General features: G+C 39.5%; 1 non-coding gene across 1 annotated transcript; it reads right to left on the minus strand.

The window, feature by feature from the left end:
- Positions 1-6,231: 6,231 nt before the first annotated feature.
- Positions 6,232-6,338, minus strand: LOC122925246. Its single transcript, XR_006387564.1, has one exon. It is a non-coding gene; the product is annotated as a U6 spliceosomal RNA (small nuclear RNA).
- Positions 6,339-10,557: the final 4,219 nt, after the last annotated feature.

Below are 10,557 nucleotides of genomic sequence, written 5' to 3' on the forward strand. Positions count from 1 at the left end.
TTAGAATATAGCCCCTGACGCTTATCACTATTCTCTTCTACTTTATGCATGCTGTGCTTTAGTAGTCTCCTGTCTGCTCTTGGGCGGCCAAGCTTAGATTAGGGAAGGAAAGCACAAGATATTTTAAAGGGGTTGTCCTCTGTCCACAGGATAGGGAATAAGTGTCTGATCAGCAGAGGTCGTGTATGCGTGCTGCCAATCGTCCTAACTGTATGGGTATGCCGAAGATAGCTGAGCACTTGTACTTGACTATCTTTAGCAGACCCACAATGTAAAATGCAGCAGCAGCATGCATGTGTGACCATCACTTCATTCAGATGGGAGACACTGGTTCTCCATTCCTGTGATTGGTGGAGACTGAGCAGTTGGACCCCGCTAATCAGTCACTTATCCCCTATCCTGTGGATAGGGATAATAATTATTTATAATGGGACAACACCTTTAACTATGCACTATGCATTTATTGTCAAATTTTTGGTCTAAACTAGAGGACCTTGATCTTGAAAATAAAAGTTGTATATGGTTTTATTCAATGCCATAGCATTAGTAAAGTGAAGAAATTGTGCTCACAATGTTACGTAGGTAGCAATAAAATGTTCTTGTATTATGTTAATCTGCAAAAATTTGTTTTTTTCTCTGGTATGCTTTACATATCAAATTATGGCAAGTTACATATACATAGTTTACGTTAAAGATTTACTTCATTTTCTGATTCTATAATACTTTGGCACTCACAATCAGCTAAGCAGTTTGCATACCGATCACCTGTGTAACCCTGATGTCTGTACTAGGCCTCGTTAACAGACAGCACACAAATTCATTGATTTTAGTGTGTTAGTTCACACATCAGTGGTTTTTGAAAAATTAAAGAAACATACACTTCTTTGGTCCATGATGGGGACCAAACATGCCCATTGAAGTCTATGGGCCTGTGAAAAATCACTGACCGTGTTTGGTCCCTTTTTCATTGACCACTGGTAAGAGACGATCTGGAAATTAATTTTTCGCTATGCAGTGTCCGTTGAATACAGATGACATACAGAGGGCAAAAAAAGATACACAGACCAAACACGGATTCTTCACAGATTTATAGAAGAAACAGATTTTCCACGGATGTCAAATGGACACGGAAATGTTAACAAGACCTTATAGTCCCTGCCACCTTTTATATCTCAAACTAAAGTCTCATCATTTTAGATGATTTTCTATTGTTTATATTGTGTCAGTTCAGCACATCTAGATTGTAAGCTCTATTAACAACTTATATCTTATTAACAACAACTTATCCCCTATCCACAGTATAGGGGACAAGTGTCTGATTGTCAAGGGTCTGCCCATTGAGGCTCCGCCCATGACTAGAATGGGGGCCCATGTTTCCACATTTGAATGAAGAGGGAGACACATGTATGTGCACCACTCCATTCAACTCTATGGGATTGCCAGAGATAGCCGAGCACTTGTACTCTATCTAGCTATTTCTGGCTGCCCCATGGAGTTAAGTGGAGCATGGATGTCTGTCACCCCACTGAAAAAAAGGAACACAGGCCCAATTCTACTGATTAATGGGGGCCACACTGATCCAGCACTTATCCCCTTCTCTGTGGATAGGGGATAAGTTGTTGTCATGGGACAACCCCTTTAACTAAACGCCAAAGATATTATCTGAGATGAGTAAAAGACTTCACTTTTTTTTTCCAGAAACAGCGCCACCCCTGTTTAGGGGCTGTGTCTAGTATTGCAACTAACGTCCATTAGTTTGAATAGAGCTAAGATGTAATGCCATACAAAACCTGTGGACAAGAGTGTCACTGTTACTGGGACAAAAAAAGACCCCTATGTAGCAAACCTCTTTATATAAAAATTCATTCTTAGCCAATAGAATTGATATAAATATAATATATATACATATATATATATATATATATTTATATATATATATATATATATATATATATATATATAATATAAAAAATAATTATGTATTAATAAAATATGACCTGGATCCCTTTTTATTTGGCTTCATGTTATGGTTTATCCGGCATTCTGTTCTCTGTGTATAATGTATTCATCACCAGGTAAAACAGAAGAAGCATACGTTTGATTCCTTATCTTTTTATGTTGTGCGTAATCCATGCAAAAAAAAAAAACCCCAGAGATCTGAGGTTGGTAGGTGACTTGTTGATGTACATAAGACTGAAGTGTTGTGGAAGTGTGTGTAATCTGGTTTCTATTCTATAGGAGTTACCTGATGACTTCCAGACTGGCTGGCACCACTGGCCATCTCTGTAGGCTATAGTGCTGTCAATTTAAGCTGTGGGACAGGTGTAAATCTGTCCTAACATTCCACCCTTCCAGCACTCCTCACCTGAAGCAATCTCATTTATTACACAGAAAGCAAATAGCCAACACAATTGCCCTGCCTCACAAAACACACCGAGCAGTTAAACATCTTTGGCTCTGAATTTAGTGGCCTTAAAGAAAAAGCTGTCAGCTGTTTGTTAAAGAAAAGCAAACAGAGGCAACTCCACTTGACAAAAAATCCATTTATTTGATGTCTAAATGTTTTTTTCACCACTGCACTTCCAACTGATCTCATAGAGTGTGTGTGTTCATGAGTGGAGCCAAAGCAGCAAGCTCGGAGAAAGTCAGAGCCATCCAAAATCCCTAGATTAGAGTGTATTTTGTGTTGGTTTTTGCTTTTCTTTGATGTGATTTCAATTATAAAAGGTCATCAAAATAACAAGACATGGGTACAGTAAAGTGTGTGCCTACATGTACCTCCCAGCACGGCGCTAAAGTATACATATGATGATGAAATAATAAATGTGCCAATTATCATAATGTACAATTATCGATGCCCTGAGCAATAGTGGTCCTCAGGCATATAAACTGATCAGCCATAACATCTAAGATTGTAAAGTTGCCCCTAATGCTAAAAAAAACTGCTCTGGCCCATCGAGGCATTTACTCCAAAGGACCTCTGAGGGGGTCCTGTATTGCCTGGCTGACAACAAAACATTTTCAGGCCAAATCAACCGCTTGACCTCTTTATCAGTTTCCTCAAAACATTTTAATCTCCATGCAGTACCCCAGACCTGAGGATACTGCAATTGGAAATAGTTATGTATTATATTATGTATTTTGTATGTTTGGCCATAATTGCCAGTTAGGGATGTGGATAGCAATGGTTGACAGGAACTGGGCTAACCACCCTGTTCCTCCCATCTTGGTAGGAGTGGGCTGGTCCTGCTTCCTGCCAAAAGGAGGAGTTTCTTTCCAGACAGAGAAGGGAAGGAAAGCACACTGCTGAGCTCTTGCCTCTAAGAGGGATTCTCCAGAGAGATACCTCAAATAAATCCTTGAGAAGACAGCAGAGTGACCCGCATTAACCCCTTAGGGACCGGACTCATTTTCACCTTAAGGACCAGGCTATTTTTTGCAAATCTGACCAGTGTCACTTTATGTGGTGATAACTTTAAAACGCTTTGACTTAGGCCATTCTGAGATTGTTTTTTCGTCACATATTGTACTTCATGACACTGGTAAAATGGAGTAAAAAAAAAATCTTTTTTATTTATAAAATTTGGAATAATGTGCAAATTTCAAAGTTTCAATTTCTCTACTTCTATAATACATAGTAATACCTGCAAAAATAGTTATTACTTTACATTCCCCATATGTCTACTTCATGTTTGGATCATTTTGGGAATGGTATTTTATTTTTTGGGGATGTTATAAGGCTTAGAAGTTTAGAAGCAAATCTTGAAATTTTTCAGAAATTTTCAAAAACCCAATTTTTAGGGACCAGTTCAGGTCTGAAGTCACTTTGTGAGGCTTACATAATAAAAACCACCCAAAAATGACCCCATTCTAGAAACTACACCCTCAAGGTATTCAAAACTGATTCTACAAACTTTGTTAACCCTTTAGGTGTTCCACAAGAATTAATGGAAAATAGAGATAAAATTTCAAAATTTCACTTTTTGGGCAGAATTTCCATTTTAATAATTTTTAAACTCCCAAAAAAGTGACCCCATTTTAAAAACTATGGGATAGGGTGGCAGTTTTGTTGGTACTATTTAGGGTACATATGATTTTTGGTTGCTCTATATTACACTTTTTGTGAGGCAAGGTAACAAGAAATAGCTGTTTTGGCACAGTTTTTATTTTTTGTTATTTACAACATTCATCTGACAGGTTAGATCATGTGGTATTTTTATAGAGCAGGTTGTCACGGACGCGACAATATCAAATATGACAACTTTTTTGGGTTGGTTGTTTGTTTTAGTTTTACACAACAAAGTTTTAGTTTTTCTTTTTTATGATTCTTTAGTGTCTCCACATTCTGAAAGCCATAGTTTTATTTATTTTTTGGCGACTGTCTTGTGTAGGGGCTAATTTTTTGGGGGATGACATGACGGTTTGATTGGCACTATTTTGGGGTGCGAATGACTTTTTGATCGTTCGCTATTACACTTTTTGTGATGTAAGGTGACGCAGACGCAGTGATACCTAATATGTCTATTTATGTAAGTTTTACACAATAATATCATTTTTGAAACAAAAAAAATCATGTTTTAGTGTCTCCATATTCTGAGAGCAATAGTTTTTTTCAGTTTTTGGTCGATTATCTTAGGTAGGGTCTCATTTTTTGCGGGATGAGATGACGGTTTGATTGGCACTATTTTGGGGTGCATATAACTTTTTGATCGCTTGCTATTACACTTTGTGTGATGTAAGGTGACCAAAAATTGCTTTTTTTACACCTTTTTTTTTTTTTTTTTACGGTGTTCACCTGATGGGTTAGGTCATGTGATATTTTTATAGAGCATGTTATTACGAAAGAGGCGATACCTAATATGTATACTTTTTTAAATTTACTTAAGTTTTACACAATAAGAGCTTTTTTAAAACAAAAAAATGATGTTTTAGTGTCTCCATATTCTGAGACATATATTTTTTTTTTTTGGGGTGATTATCTTAAGTAGGGGCTCATTTTTTGCGGGATGAAGTGACAGTTAGATTGGCACTATTTTGGTGGGCATGCGCCTTTTTAATCGCTGTACTTTTAGTGATGTAAGGTGACAAAAAAATTGTTTATTTAGCCACAGTTTTTATTTTTTACAGTGTTCATCTGAGGGGTTAGTTCATGTGATATGTTTATAGAGCCGGTCGATACGGATGTGGCGATACCTAATATGTTTTTTTTTACTTTATTTGGGGGAAATGACTTTTTTCTTTTTTTTTTTTTACTTGAAACTTTGAATTTTTTGGGGGGAAACTTTATTTTTCCAACTTTTTTTTAACTTTAACTTAACAGTTTGGGACTTCAACTTTTGGGGGTCTGATCCTTTTTACAATGCATTCCAATACTTCTGTATTGGAATGCATTGGCTGTATGAGTAATACAGTGTGTATTACTCATACAGCTTCCTGCCTGTGAGATCCAGGGGGCTGGCTCTCGAAGGCTCTTCACCGGAAGGCAGCGCCGATGCCTAAGGAAGGCATTGCGCTGCCTTCCATGCTATCGGGTCCCCATTACAGCCGCACAGGGACCTGATGGCACTGTTGACTTCACGCCGCAACTCCCGTAAACGCCGCAAACCGCAGGCCTGAATTGACCTCCCCGCGCATTGTCCCAGGGTGCCTGCTCAATGATCGGAAATACACAGGACATACAGGTACGCCCTGTGTCCTTAAGTACCAGGAGATCAGGGCGTACCTGTACGCCATGTGTCGTTAAGAGGTTAAAAGACACTTCTGTGAGGTGAGGGACTATGGCTAAGACACCTAACACCTGAACTACTAGTACAATACAAGTGCTAATTTGTAGCCACCAACCTGCCTCTATAATCCCTACTGGTGCTATAAAATTGCACTTGGAAATTGTTGCTATTGAATGTACCTAAAGTTACACTTTGCACTCATTAAAAAAGACTTTATATTTACTTCTGGCCTCATTCTTCAAAACAATCCCCAGTAGAAAATCACGTGCTGTAAATTGTAGTGCAGTCAATTCTTACTGGTGGTCGCATTTGTGGGTTATCCCCTCCCATCTGGTCCCAGCTCATATGATCGACACTCTAACTCATAGTTAGTGTTGATGAATAGTGAATAGTGTTGATCGTGAATATTCTAAAAGCAAATTTTTATCGCGAATATCGGCACTTCGAGAATTCACGAAGATGTAGAATATAGTGCTATATATTCTTTTTTTTAATTCTTTTTATAAAAAATATGGAACGCTTCACGAATTTGTGTGTCATCCTTGCGCAGGGGCCATGCTAATCTTCTCTGTATTATTCCAATTTTAGTATATGTGCTGCCGAAGCAAGCACAGTGCTATATATTCTTAATCGTGATTATTCTAGATTCTTTTTTCATCAGTAACCTCCCTTCTTGCTTGTGGGCCAATGAGAAGGCTGCAATATCCTTGTCAGAGCTTAGCAACATCCCTAGCAACCAATAGGAAAGTTGCCTACCCCTTTACTATATAAGGAACTCCCCAGCAGCCATTCTCTGCTGTTTTTTTTTGCAGTTCTGAGAGAGAGAACAGTGACATCGCTGTGCTTTGTGCTTTCATCTGGATCCTATTCCTTATCCAATTACATTAGATACAGTGTTTGCCCGAAAATAAGACATACCCATAAAATAATCCGTAGCAGGATTTCCGTAGAAGTATTTGTTTGCACAATATAAGCCTTACCCCGAAAATAAGACATAGCAATAGGCGTGGCTAAGCGTAACGGCGCAGAGCAGTAAAGAAGACGGGCAGCACTTCTCATCTGCCCCATCGTGACAGCTGCTATCTTGGAGGTGACCGGAGAGGTGCAGGCAGCCCCATCAACAAGGTCGGCTCCCCCTGTCAGGTAGGTACCAGTCCTTCTGTGTGTGCTGCAAGCTGAGGCATAGAGGGAGACATAGAAAGTGAAAGTAAAAGTCTTCTCAGTGAAGTGAGGAGCAGGAAGTTCTGCTTTAGGTATTGTGTGTCCTCAGAGGGAAGAATAAAGCTGTGGCTGCCGTTTTACTCAGCGCTGTGGGTCTCTCTCACCCCACACAAACACCAGGGGAGATTGTTGTACCATACTTAATAAAAATAAGACATCCCATGAAAATAAGCCACAGTGTGTCTTCTTGAGGAAAAATAATTATAAGACAGTGTCTTATTTTCGGGGAAAAACAGTAGTTAGTCAGCTCATATACGTATATATAATACAGATAGTTAGTGGGAGATAGTCAGTGTAGGTTAGATAGTGATATAGTGTAGCTGATAGGTTCCAGTGCAATGTGTTAGGTAGTGTGATAGGTTCTGCTGTCCATACATACATGCTACAGACATAGTGCTGTGATGTCACAATAATACTTAGTGCCTCAATCAGTAATATCTACTCAGACCTGATAAAAATGTGAAGTTGCATGTAGTGCGCAAAAAATCTGCGCATCATTAGTGCCGATTTGCACAATCTCGAAAATAATGACCGGAAATCACGAATTCTAGAATTAGCAAATTTATTGCGAATATTATGTGAAAAATTTGTGAAATATTGCGAAAATGAATATTGCCTATACCGCTCATCACTAGTGGTGAACCTATGGCACGGGTGCCAGAGGCAGCACTCAGCTCCCTTTCTGTGGACACCCGCACCCAGGAAAAAGTCTATGGTTCACCAATATGCTTTAGACTTTTCTAGCCATTCATCAGTGCTATGAACGGAACAGGCAGCACATTGAATGTAGGCAGGATATTATAGCTAAATGATAAAGTACATGGAACATATACTATAGTGGACTGTAATATTCAGGTTAAATTGCTATGCTTGCACTTTGCAATAAATAAGTGGGTTGTAGGGTTGCAGTTTGGACACTTAGTCTCTAAAATGTTTACCATCACTGCTCTAACTCTCCAAATGGCACAGTGTCTTATGTGTGGACAGGAAGTCAGTTTCTCTATTTATTCCTGTGGAAGCCTTGATGTCCGTCCCATAGGAATATATAGAGACACTGACTTCCTGTCCACACATAAGACATTCCTGTCCTGTCCACACAAAAGACATTTGAATATTCGAATCGAGAATTTTTATCATGAATATTTCCACTTCGAGAATTCACGAATATTTAGAATATAGTGCTTTATATTCGTATTCGCGAATAGTGTTAAATATTCAAATCGTGAATTTTTCACGAATATATTACAATGCCGATTTTCACAATGAAGTAAACAATGACTGGAGATCCAAAATTCTCAAATTTGAGAATTTATGGTGAATATTCGGCCAAAAATTTGCGAAATATCGCAAATTCGAATATTGCCTATGCCGCTCATCACTAATAAAGATATGCCACTTTTGTGTAGAGAAAAAGTTGCAAACTGCACGTCTGCAACTTTTACAACAGCACTTGCACAAAAATTTTTTGGACAAGTTTGATTTGTCCACCGGCCTATGATAAATCTGTTCCACTATGTTGCAGAGTTGGAGAGTTAGTCACATGACCCAGTTGAGTACCAGAAGGGAGTAGATGACCCACAACTACAGCAATCAGTAAAAAGATTACCTTCGCTACTATTTAGGCCTCTTTCACACTTGCGTTGTCCGGATCCGGCGTGTACTCCACTTGCCGGAATTACACGCCGGATCCGGTAAGTATGCTGCTCCCCCGCTCCCCGCTACACTTTACCATGGCTGCCAGGACTTTAGCATCCCGGCAGCCATGGTAACCATTCAGAAAAAGCTAAACGTCGGATCCGGCAATGCGCCGAAACGACGTTTAGCTTAAGGCCGGATCCGGATCAATACCTTTCAATGGGCATTAATTCCGGATCAGGCCTTGCGGCAAGTCTTCAGGATTTTTGGCCGGAGCAAAAAGCGCAGCATGCTGCTGTATTTTCTCCGGCCAAAAAACGTTCCATTCCGGAACTGAAGACATCCTGATGCATCCTGAACGGATTTCACTCCATTCAGAATGCATTAGGATAAAACTGATCAGGATTCTTCCGGCATAGAGTCCCGACGACGGAACTCTATGCCGGAAGAAAAGAACGCAGGTGTGAAAGAGCCCTTACCTTTCAGGGCCAGCCTGAGAATTAAATAAAAATGTGGATGCATTTCTGTAAAAATGTTATATGTATTATCCTGATGAAAGCTACTGCTATTGGGGAATAGTGTACTATGAAAAGGTGTACTTGGTATGCAACAATATTTAAGTATGTGGTACTTGTCAAAATAACATCCACATGTATACCAGGACCCAGAAAAACATTTCCCAGAACATCGCACAGTCCCCACTTTCTTTCTATAGTATGTCTTAGAGCCATCTCTTCCTCAAGCACCTGCCACATTGGAGATGATCTGACCAAGGTGTCTAGCCATTATTATTTGGCCCTTGTCAAAGTCACTCTGATCTCCAAAATGATAACTTGAAACAGCTGCAAAATAGGGCTTTTGGGACTTTTTGGACTTTGTTTTGCAATGGTTTTGTGACTTATTGCATTTGTCACTTCAGTTTTGAAACATGGAGGGGAGAAAATGAGCGTGGTTAGGTATGTTAATTAGTTTCACTCCAGATTTGTCACTGCTAGGGATGAGCGAACCTGTAGAAGTTCGAGTTCGCCAGGTTTGGCCGAACTTCAGGTCAAAGTTTGGGTTCCGGACCTGAACTTGACCCCGAACTCCATTAAAGTTTTGAAATTCACTTTATTATTTTCCGTTATATCATGGTTATATCAGAAAATAATGGCATTCTTAAGACAGAATGCAAAACAATATGGCCATTTATGGATAAAAAAAACCTCACCTCATCCAACAGCTTCTTCTATCTTCACTGAACAGGACCTGCCAAAGGACCTGCGATATGTGTGATGACGTCACCACGTGGCAGAGCACGGTGACGTCATTGCGCACATCGCAGGTCCTATGGTAGTTCCTGTTTAATGAAGATAGAAGAAGCTGCTGCAGCACGATCAAATGGATGAGGTGATTTGCTGTTTTTTTAACACCTAAGTGGCCATATTGTTTTGCATTCTGTCTTAAGAATACTATTATTTTTCTATACAACCATGTTATAATAGAAAATAATAAAATTACCCGAACACCAAATACAGTATGAACACGGACTTCAGTGAAAAAGTCAAGTTTCGGGTTGGGGTACCCGAACTCGCAAAAGAAGTTGCAAGCTCTCTCCATTAGGAGGGAGGGTGAAAAAAAGAGTAGTATTTCTAGACAAAAGTTTAGGGGTTTGAAAATGAGATGTACCAAATTGAACAAACAATGGGGGTCATTTACAAATACTGCCATTTGCTTCTTCTCTTCTTGGCTGAGAAAGCTCCTAATTTATGACCAGGCTCAGGCCTCGAGATAAATTAAGTGCACTGACTGGAGTAGTTTTCACTCCTCTTTTATACCTCGAAACATGGTGAATGGTAAATTCGTCTGGGCCGAAGTCCTGGTCCTTGCCCTGCCCCCGCTACTATCTCGACACTCCCTCACTGCAAAAATGCAAACGGGGTTCTGAGACTTTTTTATGCCTAAAACAGGCGTAGCACAGTACATAAATGATCCC

Source organism: Bufo gargarizans, chromosome 1 (assembly GCF_014858855.1).
Source record: "Bufo gargarizans isolate SCDJY-AF-19 chromosome 1, ASM1485885v1, whole genome shotgun sequence".
Lineage (NCBI taxonomy): Eukaryota > Metazoa > Chordata > Amphibia > Anura > Bufonidae > Bufo > Bufo gargarizans.